We start from the raw sequence: 15,067 nt of genomic DNA on the forward strand, positions 1-15,067 counted from the left end.
CGTTCCCTCTATCACAACCCCCCCCCCCCGCATACTCCGTTCCCTCCATCACAACCCCCCCCCCCCCCCGCATACCCCGTTCCCTCCATCACAAACCCCCTCCCGTATACCCCGTTCCCTCATTACACTTACTGCAGAGTCCGGCAGCGGGCGTGCAGGGACAGCGGCGACGAGGCTGTGGCGGCAATGTGCAGGAGGAGTGGCCTCCCAGCCAGTGGCCAGGGAGCCAATGCGCTCGCTCCCTGCCTGTCTGATTGACAGGCAGGGAGCGAGCGCAGGCTGAATGAAAAAGGACCGATGCCCGGCCGCATCAGTCCTTTTTCAGGCGTGACGTCACACCAAGCTGCAACCGGCCACTAGGGAGGGAGACCCCTAGTGGGCGGTTTTCAAATGTAAATTAAACAATTTTAATAAAAAAAAAATAATAAAAGTATATTAGAGATATGTTGTAGTACATAAGTACTACAACATATCAAAAATAAAGTTGGTGACAGTGCCCATTTAAGTTTACACCCATATGACTGATTCCCTGAATTGTCAGACAAATGTTAAACCCTCACATCTCAGGATCAGAAGGGCGTATCAAGAAACTGTAAAAAGGTCTGTGATTAGGGCACCTTAAGCTATTTAATGATAATTAGCCACATGTCCTCTTTAAAGGATCTGTGGTGACAGCGGGGTGTAATGCAGGGTAGCTGTTATAACCCTAGGGGCAGATGTTATTAACTCCTTCTGGTCGTGACGCCAGGGCGTGGTTTAGCCTTAACCACCCGAAGAGAATACCGCTGGTCCTTGGCTAGGCATGGGGGCAATGAAGACGCCAAGATACGGACAACGGTAGTTTTACTGAGTGTAGACAGGGGATACAGTCTATGCAGTACAGCCAATATCCCAAGGAGGTGACCAATGACACAGGGGGACCTCGCAGGTGTGGTGTCTTGGGGGGGGGGGGGTGGATGGCAGTTGGGGTGTCGCTGTGAGGTATATCACAGTTTTAATTAACTCTTGTCAGTCGTGACGCCAGGGTGAAGGTTAAATACTGTATGGCTTGGCCTATCGCCACCCTTCCCAAGAGCGATAGGTAGATGCAGAATAAAGTATTGTCCACAACCAGAGCTTTGCTGAAAACTTGCGTAAACTTTACTGAAGATTTTCTGTAACATACGAACATGAGCAACAGTCTTTGTAAGAGAGTCTATGAACAGCTTAGCTGAGATTGACCGTTGGTTAGGACTTGAGTAAGTTCCTCAGCTTGTAGGGATTTAGTATGTGCAGATCCGCTGGATTTAGGGTTATGTTTAGGTCTAGGGTCCTTGCCGATATTTGTGGGGAAATTTAGAAGAACTCACTAACTGATTCAGCCGAGGCCGCAAGGCTTTGGCCTAGTAATTGTCGTTGAAAGTTGCGGAGGTCCTACGTCATCCAGTGACAGCAACCCAAGAGAGCGAATAATGGCCGCAGCTCCCTTATATGGGCAGGGGCTGGCCGTTTTAGGATTGGTCCACACCATCTGTCAATCAGCTTTACAAGGCATTGTGGGTATCACATGGCCTATGGACCTCCAAAGGTCCTTTTTACCTACCATAGAGACTAAACATCGTCACGTGACCCGCAGGTCCTGCGACGCTAGCGCAAGGTAAGTACACTTTTTATATACATTTATTTACATTTACCTGAATAATATATTAACTATTTAAGGGGTGACTAGGGGAGGACTAGACCTGAGGACCCCATGGTTCCTAGGAACTCTGACTTTGGGGACCCCTACCAAGGTACGGTATGTAATATGGTACCGGGACACCACACAGGCTTGCTGGGACTTGCAGTAGGTAGAGACACTTTAGTGCAGGCCACGGTGACTAGACAATTGACTGCCTTGTGACTGACATGACGATGACTTTGAGATGACTTGTGGCTGCAGACTTCAGGCTTGAGGCCTCCAATACTCCGGACACACAGAGACGACTGCACTGGATCTCAGCAGGAATAGCAATGAGCTAAGAGAGAGATTGCAGCCCCTCCCCTGGTTATATAGGGGGGCTGTGCAAGGAACCCATAGGTCACTTGGGGGGGTCACCTGGTCACTAGTGCCTCCTGGGTAACAATCACATGGTAACAGCTATTAAAGATACAGTACATTTTATTATACAACTTATGTACATAGGGGATAACACATAAAGGGGGCCCTGGGGACATGGAGAGACTCTGCCTGACAGGACAGGAGAAGTATGGGGACACACCATCCCATACCGGGCCACCACAGATCTATAGTTTGTGATAACCACTTTTTGTGCAATCATTATATAGGGACACTATATGGCACTATGCTATGGGAATGTGGTAATATTCATAACGTTATGGCAATCTCTTGGGAACCTACAAAAATACTTGGGCTCTTGGTCGCGCCCCCAAAAGGACTTGATTTTTACCATGGATACCCTTTGTGTGTCAAATTCCCAAACAATAAACAACATTTTTATCACATTTGATCCATTTTCTTAGAAACTCTCATTATCATCTGCTTGGAGATTCCTAATGACCTCGAGTGAATGGCGCTTTATGTACGTGGTATAATATGTCTATAATGATTCCTAATGAGCACCGAGGACATCCCAACTTGTGGTATGATAAAAAACAAAAAAACGGAAAATCTCCATCCTCCGGAGTAGACGTGACAGTAGTGTTTGCTTATTTATAAGAAGCTGGGAAAAGCGAAAGGGTTGTTTTACTTTGGAGAAATAACTTGCCCAGCCAGTCGCACCTGCCATGGTTGATTTGGCATAAGGCGGCGCCTGTGCCTGTAGTTACCATCTGCTACACATTTCCCTTGAAGCAGGACTGCTCTTGTCTTTGTAAAAGAAAAACATTATTTCTACAGTTCACAGAAAACAATGTTGAGTACTTAGCTCCAAGAATGAGGCTGAGCCAGGTAAGACATATAGAACTTTAATCCTGTGCCAGTCATATAGTATATTTCTCTATGGGGACATAGCTTTAAAGGGGTACTCTGCCCCTAGACATCTTATCCCCTATCCAAAGGATAGGGGATAAGATATCAGATCGCGGGGGTCCCACCGCTGGGGACCCCCGGGATCTCGGCTGCAGCACCCACCTGTGGCGGCTTCCGGTAACGCTGGAGGCTTCGGCTCCCGACCACGGTGATGTGAGATCGTGACATCACGACTCCGCCCCCGTGTGACATCACGCCCCGCCCCTCAATGCAAGTCTATGGGAGGGGGCGTGACAGCCTCTGCCAGAAGCCGCAGCAGGTGGGTGCTGCAGCCGAGATCCCAGGGGTCCCCAGCGGCGCGACCCCCGCGATCTGACATCTTATCCCCAATCCTTTCGATAGGGGATAAGATGTCTAGGGGCAGAGTAGCCCTTTAAAGGGAACACAAGCTGTACTTGAACCCCAGCACTTGTCTGAGGAATCTAAGAAGACACCAGGACTATATATGGCACTGGGTAGTCGGGAGCCCTGCTTATATTTTGCACCGGGGACCATGAGCTTTCAATTATACCTCTATTAGTTACTATTACTGTGAGCCTAAATCAATCTAATACTTGGAGTTAGAAACCCTCTTTAAAAAATAGAAATAAAGTAAACAGTAATTGGGGGGGGGGGGGGGTAATCTATAAAGACTGGAGTTTTATATGGCAGTCGTAAGACAAAAGGCACAAACCATTCTTTAAAGGGATACTCCGGCCCTAAGACATCTTATCTTAGGGGATAAGATGTCTGATCGCGGGGGTCCCGCCGCTGGGGACCCCCGCAAACTAGCATGCAGCACCCACCGGTGAGTACTGCAGGAAGCGCCAAATCTGTTTTACTTTTTGTCACCAGTTGATTTAAAAGAAACATTTAATCCTTCCAGTACTTTTCAGCTGTTGTATACTACAGAGGAAGTTGTTTAATTATTTTCTGTCTGACCACAGTGCTCTCTGCTGACCCCTCAGTCCATGTGATGAACTCTCCAGAGAAGGAGCAAATCCCCATAGCAAACCTCTCCTGCTCTGGACAGTTCCTGACATGGACAGAGGAGTCAGCTGAAAAAAACTATACAACTTCCTCTGCAGCATACAGCAGTTGATAAGTACTGGAAGGATTAAGATTTTTAAATGGAAGTCATTTCCAAATCTGTTTAACTTTCTGGCACCAGTTGATTTGAAAATAAATAAAAATTAATTTCCACCAGAGAAGCCCTTTAAGGCAGTAGTTTCAAACTGTGGCCCTCCAGATGTTGCAAAACTTCAACTCCCAGCATGCCCGGACAGCCGTTGGCTGTCCGGGCATGCTGGGAGTTGAAGTTTTGCAACATCTGGAGGGCCACAGTTTGAGACCACTGATTTAAGGGGGTGTGGAATTCGGCAATAACATCTCATTTTTGCTACCATCTTCATTGACAAATGGGTACAAAATGCTTAAAAGTAGGAGTTAGGGATAGTACAGGACACGTCCACCCGCCTGTGCATCTTACGCTCCATAAATGACCTTTAATGACTTTAATGCCTGGCTTTAATCTATTGAAATTCATTGTACTTCCCCACTCATTTTCCATACACTGAGAACAAAAAAATAAATAAAATAAAACAACTCAAAAGAAGTTTGATAATATGAGACTCCGTCCGGGTCCTGGGATAACAGTGACACCCAGCTCGCCGAATTATTTTGTCAGCTAATCCCTCGTCTGGGCAGACTTATTTCGGATTTTCTGCCTGACTGTGCCGGGAGCGGAGTGCCCCTATTTAAGGCTCTCATTAGCTTCCTCATTACTTGTCACTCGCTTAAATAAACCAATAGACTCCACCAGCGCCTAATAATCGGGAACAAGTCTCCTTTCATGTCCATCGTGTCTTCTCTTTGATAAGGAGCAGCTTGTGGAAGAATTTCAAAACTCTTTATACTCCCAAATCTGCTGCTAAATCCCCCCGCCTGGGGCCACAGTCTCTTTGTGATGTGCGTTGATCCATTTGGGCCCTGGCTTTAAAAAAAAAAACCTTTACCCGTCATTATCTAAAAACATAAGTTGTCTTTGTTAAGGGGCCGTTTCTTGTTTTAGGGGCATCTGTTCGTTATTACTTCTTCTCCAAATGATGTTGCGGCTATCAGGTCCACGTTATTATCCATGTATTATTCCGTATAACTGTATGTGTCTGTTCCCGGTTTGCATGACCGCACTTTATAAAAAAAATAAGTATTTCATAAATAATACTAAATTATTATTTCCGTATAGTTATGGCCCTGATAAAAATGATTTAGAATTACAGATATATGATTTGCTGAATCTGAAGTCGATTTGCTCAGCCTAGAAAAAGTAGTTCCGCTTTCCAAGTGCTATGGGCTGTACACTTGGAAAGCGGAACTACTTTTTCTAGACAGAACAATTGTACAGAATGAATTTCCAAATCGGAATCTTAAAGGGGTTATCCACCATAAGGTGACTTTAGTACGTACCTGGCAGACAGTGATGGACATGCTTAGGAAGGATCTGCGCTTGTCTTGGGGCTAAATGTCTATGTTGTGAGATTACCATAACACTGTGGCTAGCTTTTTGTGAACTGGTATTTCCTGTTTGAGTTTTCTTTTTTGGCTACAAATCCCATAATTCATTTTTCCTCCCTCCCACACATCAGCCACCCCACCCATTGAAACATAAATGAGCTGCATCCATTCAAAAGACCTGTGGTTTTCAATCAGGGTGCCTACAGCTGTTGCATTAGTTGCAGATTGATCTCTCTCCCACCAAGCGATCGCTCCACCCATTGAAGCAGACAGGCTCCCTGTCATCAGCTGACTAGTGATGTCAGGTCTCGGCCACATTGCGACCTGGGGAAAATCAGAGACAACAGTGATTTTGTATGCTGGTAAAAATAAATATTGGGGTGAAAATCACAGCAGAATTGTGAGAAAACGGTCACACACAGGTACAGACACTATATTATGTACTACACTAACTTTACAGCCCCTGTAGCATAGTCAAATAAAAAAAGTTTCTGGAATACCCCTTTAAGCCTTGGCAGCCATGTTTTTGGAGGAAACCCACACAAACAAATGGGAAAACTAACAAACTCCAGGCAGATATTGCCTGTGGTCAGATTTTAACCCTGGACCCCAGCAATGCAAGGGACTAGTGCCAACCACTTATTCAATGTTGCCCTTCAATGTCATATGGTATTGGTTACTTTCACTTTAAAAGGTGGCCTTGGACTTTATATGTGGGTGCTCCAGCTGGGAACTTCCAAAATCTTCTAAGAATAATTGGGCAGCCATGGCCTTGAAAGGGTACTCCGGTGGAAAACATATTTTTATTTTTTTTATTAACTGGTGCTAGAAAGTTAAACAGATTAGTAAATTACTTCTATTAAAAATTCTTTACCCTTTAAGCAGCTGTATGTTACAGAGGAAATTCTTTTCTTTTTGTGCTCTCTGCTGACACCTGATGCCCGTATCAGGAACTGTCCAAAGCAGCATAGGTTTGCTATGGGGATTTTCTCCTGCTCTGGGCAGTTCCTGATACGGGCATCAGGTGTCAGCAGAGAGCACTGTGGACAAGACAAAAAAGAAATTCAAAAAGAAAAGAATTTCCTCTGTTGCATACAGCTGCTAAAAAGTACTGGAAGGGTAAAGATTTTTTAATAGAAGTAATTTACAAATCTGTTTAACCCCTTAAGGACCAAGGACGTACCGGTACGTCCTTGGTCCTGCTCTTCTGATATAACGCGGGGTTACACAGTAACCCCGCGTCATATCACGGCGGGCCCGGCGTCATAGTGAAGCCGGGACCTGCCTCTAATAGCGCGCAGCGCCGATCGCGGCGCTGCGCGCTATTAACCCTTTAGCCGCGCGCTCAGAGCTGAGCCGCGCGGCTAAAAGTGAAAGTGAAAGTTCCCGACTAGCTCAGTCGAGCTGTTCGGGATAGCCGCGGCTAATCGCGGCATCCCGAACAGCTGACAGGACAGCGGGAGGGCCCCTTCCTGCCTCCTCGCTGTCCGATCGCCGAATGACTGCTCAGTGCCTGAGATCCAGGCCTGAGCAGTCATGCGGCAGAATCGTTGATCACTGGTTTCTTATGAGAAACCAGTGATCAGCATAGAAGATCAGTGTGTGCAGTGTTATAGGTCCCTATGGGATAATAATGATCAGTATAAGAGATCAGTGTGTGCAGTGTTATAGGTCCCTATGGGATAATAATGATCAGTATAAGAGATCAGTGTGTGCAGTGTTATAGGTCCCTATGGGATAATAATGATCAGTGTGTGCAGTGTTATAGGTCCCTATGGGATAATAATGATCAGTGTGTGCAGTGTTATAGGTCCCTATGGGACCTATAACACTGCAAAAAAAAAGTGGAAAAAAAAAGTGAATAAAGATCATTTAACTCCTCCCCTATTAAAAGTTTGAATCACCCCCCTTTTCCAATAAAAAAAAACACAGTGTAAATAAAAATAAAAATAAACATATGTGGTATCACCGCGTGTGGAAATGTCCGAATTATAAAAATATATCATTAATTAAACCGCTCGGTCAATGGCGTGCACGCAAAAAAATTCCTAAGTCCAAAATAGTGCATTTTTGGTCACTTTTTATATAATTTAAAAATGAATAAAAAGTGATCAATAAGTCCTATCAATGCAAAAATGGTACCGTTAAAAACTTCAGATCATGGCGCAAAAAATTAGCCCTCATACCGCCCCATACACGGAAAAATAAAAAAGTTATAGGGGTCAGAAGATGACAATTTTAAACGTATTAATTTTCCTGCATGTAGTTATGATTTTTTCCAGAAGTCCGACAAAATCAAACCTATATAAGTAGGGTATCATTTTAATTGTATGGACCTACAGAATACATATCAGGTGTCATTTTTACCGAAAAATGTACTACGTAGAAACGGAAGCCCCCAAAAGTTACAAAACAGCATTTTTTTTTCAATTTTGTCGCACAATGATTTTTTTTCCCGCTTCACCATAGATTTTTGGGCAAAATGAATGACGTCATTACAAAGTAGAATTGGTGGCGCAAAAAATAAGCCATCATATGGATTTTTAGGTGTAAATTTGAAAGAGTTATGATTTTTTAAAGGCAAGGAGCAAAAAACGAAAATGCAAAAACGGAAAACCCCCCGGTCCTTAAGGGGTTAACTTTCTGTCACCAGTTCATTTAAAAAAAATGTTTTCCACTGGAGTACCCCTTTAAAGTTTAAGTAGCCATTGAGACCTCCTACTGCACACAGAGCAGCCTATGGGATTTCTTGCAAGACCCCTGGAAGAGGAACCGAAATGCTCAGGTTTTCTTGTTTGAACAATTTGACGTTCCTTCGATGACAAGCACTCTTCCCACTGGAAATTAAAGCATTGCAGAGTTTTTATTAAAATTAATGTAATCCGTGGATATACCAGGTCCTCCAAAGAAAGGGGGTATTCTTTGTCGCAGCTCTATGTTCTTGCTTTTAGATTGGACACATTTAAAAGTTGACAGTGTGAGGGAGCTGCGGGTTTGGTGAGCCAAGATCTTCAAGTGGAAGAAACTATGGAGTTTGCTCAGCAGTGTGGACACGGTGTTGGATGGGAATAGTAGTTAAAGGGGTTGCCCTACCAATCATTCTTATGCTCAATTCACAGGCTAGTGGATAAGTGTGTGATCTCAGGGAGTCCGAGTATCTTCTGCAGCTCCATAGACAATGAATAGAGCGGCAGTACACAGGTGTGACCACTGCCAAATTTCGACAGGAGACTTAGGATTCCCAGTCTCAGGATCGCAGGTGGTCCCAATGGATTGAACCCCCCAACACACACCACGATCATACACTTATCAACTAAGGGGTCTGGCACTTTAAATGAAATCTGTCACCAGTGTCACCTGCACTGACCTGTCGGTACTGACAGATGACACTGTGACAACAGTACTTACCTTGTCCCATTCCGTGGCGGGGATCTCCGGTAATCTCCTCCAGGCACCCTGCTTGGGGCACGGGCGGAGCTTACTGATGTCACCTCTGCTGTTCTCTCACAGCGGGACCCAGTAGGGAGCAGCAGCGGTTGGGGCATGGGCGGAGCTTATGGAGGAGATTACAGAAGATCCCATGCATAGAACGGGACAAGGTAAGTACCGTTCTCATCAGTGTCACCTACACTATCTGGCTGTACCGACAGGTTAGTGCAGGTGACACTGGTGACAGATTTCTTTTAAAGGGGTACTTCGTTGGAAATCCTTCCAGTACTTATCAGCTGCTGTATGCTCCAGAGGAAGTTCTTTTCTTTTTGAATTTCTTTTCTGTCTGACCACAGTGCTCTCTGCTGACACCTCTGTCTGTCTCAGGAACTGTCAAGAGCAGGCGCAAATCCCCATAGCAAACCTCTGCTGCTCTGGACAGTTCCTGACATGGAGAAATTCAAAAAGAAAATAACTTTTTTTTAAATAGAAGTAATTTACAAATCTGTTTATAACTTTCTGGCATCAGTTGATTTAAAAACATTTTTTTCAACTGGAGTACCCCTTTAAGGAGAACCATGATCCCTTCACCCATGGGTCCAAGTAGACAGATTTGTGCCTATATTATGTATAATTCTGTCTATGAGACATCAGAAGAAGACGACTATGGAGAATATAATCAGTATATAGAGAATGAAGCATCTCCATACACGGTGGGATATAGCAGCACCATGATGTCTCTGTGGGTGGTCCAAAATGATCGATTTCTAATGCATCTCTTGTTATATGGTATAGACATGACATTACTAGATTGTGGAAATAAATGAGGCAGAAGACAGACTTCATTGACAAGACTTGTCATTATTAAGTTCCAAAAACCATGAACGGGCCCATGGCTCACCAACGCAGCCTTGACCCACCGACTATCTTCCTCTTTCATGCTAATTCCTAAGACAAGGCTTCTTCAATATGTCAGCACTTCCAAATGTCACCTTTCTTTCAGTGCTGATTAGCGTTATTGTCATAGACAAAAAAATTGTGACAATAGCTTCACCTATAAGGGATAATAGAGACAGGTGATGCCACGGGTCACTGTCCACAAGTGGATGCACCTGCATTTGGTGTTACATTTATTTTAGGTGTAAAGCAAAAAACCAAGAATTCTCTTAGATTGCATGGCATGTAATTCTAAGGATATGTTCACTTTGAAGCGTAAAATGCTAGTATTACCTGTCAAAAATACTATTACACCACTAATTGTTTTCATATTGAATTTTAGAGATGAGCGAACTTACAGTAAATTTGATTCGTCACGAACTTCTCCGCTCGGCAGTTGATGACTTTTCCTGCATAAATTAGTTCAGCTTTCAGGTGCTCCGGTGGCTGGAGACTCTTTCCTAGGACTGTACTTTTCCAGCCACCGGAGCACCTGAAGGCTGAACTAATTTACGCAGGATAAGTCATCAACTGCCGAGCTGAGAAGTTTGTGACGAATCGAATTTACTGTAAGTCCGCTCATCTCTATTGAATTTAATGGTATAACTTTGCACAGTTCACTTTCTCACATTGTTTTCACTTTTTTTTTTTTACTATTTCAGACATAAAGTGCATGTTTTATTATATTTTATAAGATGTGAAATTACATTAAAGGGGTAGTCCAGGGAACTGAACTAATCAGACACTCCCCTATCTGCAGGTTAAAGGGGTACTCTGGTGAAAAAATGTTTTTTAAATCAACTGGTGCCAGAAAGTTAAACAGATTTGTAAATTACTTCTATTAAAAAATGTTACTCTTTCCAGTACTTCTCAGCTGCTGTATGCTCTACAGGAAGTTGTGTAGTTCTTTTCAGTCTGATCACAGTGCTCTCTGCTGACACCTGTGTCCATGTCAGGAACTGTCCAGAGAAGGAGAGGTTTGCTATGGGGATTTGTTCCTACTCTGGAAAGTTCCTGATGCAGACAGAGGTGGCAGCAGAGAGCACTGTGGTCAGACTGGAAAGAACTACACGACTTCCTCTGTAGTATACAGCATCTGAGAAGTACTGGAAGGATTAAGATTTTTTAATAGAAGTAATTTACAAATCTGTTTTACTTTCTGGAGCCAGTTCATATGAAAAAAGTTGTTTTCTACCAGAGGGATTGCAGTGATGTCGCATTCAAATGATTTCAGGGGGTCCGACCACTGGGATCCCCCTGCGATCTTCTGTATGGGGCTCCATCTACTTACCCGGTCTCAGCATCCTCTGGCCCCCACCTGGACGACCACAAGTGATGGCATGCTCAGCCAATCAGCAGCCACAGCGATGTCTCGCCTCTGCCAGTGATTGGCTGAATGGGCCATCCTTGTGCTTGTCCAAAAAGGTGAGGGCTGGAGTGCCCTGAGGACAGGTAACTAGACTGGGCTCCATGCAGGAGGTTGTGGGGATAAGGGATAAGTGTCTGATAAGTTCAGTTTCGCGTACTACCCCTTTAAACGTGAGATTTGTAAGCAAAGACCTTCGCATAAAATTATCAAAAAATACCCCAGAAGGGTACGTTCCCACCTGGCGTATTTGCTGCTGCGTATTTTATTTTCCCATTGAAGTCAATGGGTAGGAAAATACGCAGCAGCAAATACGCAGCAAAATACGCCAGGTGGGAATGCACCCTTAGGGTACGTTCACACACACTGATTTTTTAGTGGGTTTTCCGCTGCGTACTTGAAATTGGGCAGGCTCTTCTCGGCTGTCCGCAGCAGATTTTCCGCGGCGGAATGTACACTGCGGAAAATCCACCGTAAGCCCCATTGAAGTCATTAGGGACTGCGGCGGATGTTCCGCAGCGTATATTCCACTGCGGAAAATCTGCTGCAGACAGCCAAGAAGAGCCCGCCCACTTTCAAATACGCAGCGGAAAACCTGCAAAAAAATCCGCTCGTGTGAACGTACCCTAAAACATAAAATGTCAAATGTCATAAAATTACAAAACTGTAAAAAAATGCCTAAAAACTTGAGGCTCAATTTGTTTGCAGATACAGTACAAGCCAATTTTTGAGCCTGAGAATAACCTAAGGGTAAAACAATTAATATTTAAATAATACACATTTTACATTCATAACGCGGCTCATCTGCTACTTAATCATTTAAGACCTAAGTTACCTTAAAGAGGTTATCTGGGTGTTTAAAATTAAACCAGTGTTTCCCAACCAGGGTGCCTCCAGCTGTTGCAAAACTACAACCCCCCCCCCCCCCAGCATGCCCGGACAGCCTTTGGCATGGGGCATGCTATGAGTTGCAGTTTAGCAACAGCTGGAGGCACCCTCTTTAGGAAACACTGTAGTAAACTGTAGTGCCGGAAAGTTAATTGACAGATTTGTCAATTACTTCTATATAAACATTTTAACCCTTCCAGTACTTATCAGCTGCTGTATGCAGGGAGTTGTGTAGTTCTTTCCAGTCTGACCACAGTGCTCTCTGCTGACACCTCTGTCCGTGTCAGGAACTGTCCAGAGCAGGAGAGGTTTGCTATGGGGAATTGCTCCCACTCTGGACAGTTCCTGACACGGACAGAGGTGTCAGCAGAGAGCACTGTGGTCAGAAAGAAAAGAACTAGTAATTTGCAAATCTGTATAACTTTTTGGCACCAGTTGATTTGAAATTATTTTTTATTCTATGGATTAACCCTTTAACACTGATCTATAGTTCAGGTATCACTAATAAAGGCCTTACAGCACCTGCTTGACCGGACGTGTATGAAATACACACCTGTTTGTCTTAAAGGGGTATTCCAGGAAAAAAAAACTTCTTTTTTTTTTTTTAATCAACTGGCTCCATAAACTTAAACAGATTTGTAAATTATTTCTATTAAAAAATCTTAATCCTTTCAATAATTATCAGCTGCAGAAGTTGAGTTGTTGTTTTCTGTCTGGCAACAGTGCTCTCTGCTGACATCTCTGCTTGTCTCGGGAAGTGCACAGAGTAGAAGAGGTTTGCTATGGGGATTTGCTTCTAAACTGGGCAGTTCCCGAGACACGTGTCATCAGAGAGCACTTAGACAGAAAAGAACAACTCAACTTCAGCAGCTCATAAGTACTGAAAGGATTAAGATTTTTTAATAGAAGTCATTTACAAATCTGTTTAACTTTCTGGAGCCAGTTGATATATATATATATATATATGTATATATGTATATATGTATATATGTGTGTTTTTTTTCCTGGATAACCCCTTTAAGGATATGATTTAATAAGTCAATGGAACAAATTTTATCCTCTATAGCAGTGGTCTCCAACCTGCGGACCTCCAGATGTTGCAAAACTACAACACCCAGCATGTCCGGACAGCCAACGGCTGTCCGGGCTTGCTGGGAGTTGTAGTTTTGCAACATCTGGAGGTCCGCAGGTTGAAGACCACTGCTCTATAGTCTATAGACACTTTCAGGGATTACCATTTTTTTTTCTCTAGACCTGAAGAATTTCACCGATTTCCTCCACGGTCCCTAGAAACATCTACAGAATCTGAGCTTCCTTCACGCCCCGACAAACTAGTTTTAGGCACTGAGGCCGTTCCCTTAATCCCTAGTGGGTGAGAACATTTTGCCTATGGGCAAACATTGTGTCGAATGAGGACTGAGCAGTCCTGTTTTTGTTCTTTTTTTTTCTTGTCCTTGAATCCTGATTTTCCAGATTATGGGAAGATTGTCTTTGTTTTAGACACATTTACCTAATAAACAAGATTTCATTTCACTCTTTGTTTGGGTCCTTCATGGGAAATCTTCACTTACTACTAGTTTATCTCCTTGCGTTGCAGATAAGACGGCCAATAATAATGGAACGTCTACTAATGAAATAAGATGTCCTAACCACGGCTGCAAAAACAAGAAGATAAGGTAAGTGCGGCCATAAATCACAGTGCAGGGACACCTGTCATAGCAATAAAAATGTAAAAAACATAGCAGCACCTAAAGTCATGCCGTCACGTCGAAATATTCAGGTACCTGAGGTACCCCCGCCACATCTGTAGGTAAACAAAAATGTACTGTAAACTAGGCCTAACAGTAAAAATAGGCCTCGTTGCCCATAGCAACTGGTTAGTGTGCAGCGTCCATTTTTTCTACAGCAGAATGGAAGCAGAACTGAGATTGGTTGCTATGGACACCTATTTGTTCAAAAGGTCGGGTGTCGGGTCTGTATTGGTTTAGGGCATCTGGATTGGTATAAAGGGTCTGGCCTGGGGTCACATTTAGTTTAAGGGGTCTAGTCTGGGGCCTCTGTTAGTTCAGATATCTTTTACGGGGTCTGAATTTATTTAAACCAGTGGTTTAAATAAAGGGGTTATCCAGGAAAAAACCTTTTTTTTTAAATATATTTCAACTGGCTCCAAAAAGTTAAACAGATTTGTAAATTACGGTACTTCTATAAAAAAATATTAATCCTTTCAGTATTTATGAGCTTCTGAAGTTAAGGTTGTTCTTTTCTGTCTAAATGCTCTCTGATGACACCTGTCTCGGGAACCACCCAGTTTAGAAGAGGTTTGCTATGGGGATTTGCTTCTAAACTGGGCGGTTCCCGAGACAAGTGTCATCAGAGAGCACTTAGACACAAAAGAACAACCTTAACTTCAGAAGCTCATAAGTACTGAAAGGATTAAGATTTTTTAATAGAAGTAATATACAAATCTGTTTAACTTTCTGGAGCCAGTTGATATATATAAAAACAGGTTTTTTCCAGGATAACCCCTTTAATTTGAGACCACTGATGTAAACAGAGATATAAGCTGGCACTACTGCGTTCACTTATCCAGTCCTCACCATAGCAACCAATTGCAGATCGGCTTCCATTCGTTAAACTGCTGTGGAAAAATTAACCCTGCACTCCTTTAAAGGGGTATTCCAGTAAAAAAAAAAAAATATTGTGTATATATATATATATATATATATATATATATATATATATATATAATCAACTGGCTCCAGAAAGTTAAACAGATTTGTAAATTACTTCTATTAAAAAATCTTAATCCTTCCAATAACTATCAGCTGATGAAGTTGACTTGTTCTTTTCTGTCTGGCCATAGTGCTCTCTGCTGACACATCTGCTTGTCTCGGGAACTGCACAGAGTGGAAGAGGTTTGCTATGGGGATTTGCTTCTACTTTGG

At 43.3% G+C, this 15,067-nt stretch overlaps 1 protein-coding gene across 5 annotated transcripts in view; it reads left to right on the forward strand.

Moving 5' to 3' along the window:
* The window catches only part of LYPD6 (LY6/PLAUR domain containing 6), a 107,053-nt gene that overhangs the window by 23,245 nt on the left and 68,741 nt on the right, over window positions 1–15,067 (forward strand). For 3 of the 5 annotated variants that reach the window (XM_056535356.1, XM_056535358.1, XM_056535355.1), the window contains exon 2: window positions 13,720–13,798. The exons of 1 other annotated variant lie outside the window; for it this stretch is intronic. The gene's annotated coding sequence lies outside the window, so the exon portion shown is untranslated. Of the gene's footprint in view, window positions 1–1,018; window positions 1,637–13,719; window positions 13,799–15,067 lie in introns of those variants that run through there. One more of the 5 variants, XM_056535357.1, reaches the window with a different exon arrangement.

This window comes from Hyla sarda, chromosome 8, assembly GCF_029499605.1.
Source record: "Hyla sarda isolate aHylSar1 chromosome 8, aHylSar1.hap1, whole genome shotgun sequence".
NCBI classification, from domain to species: domain Eukaryota; kingdom Metazoa; phylum Chordata; class Amphibia; order Anura; family Hylidae; genus Hyla; species Hyla sarda.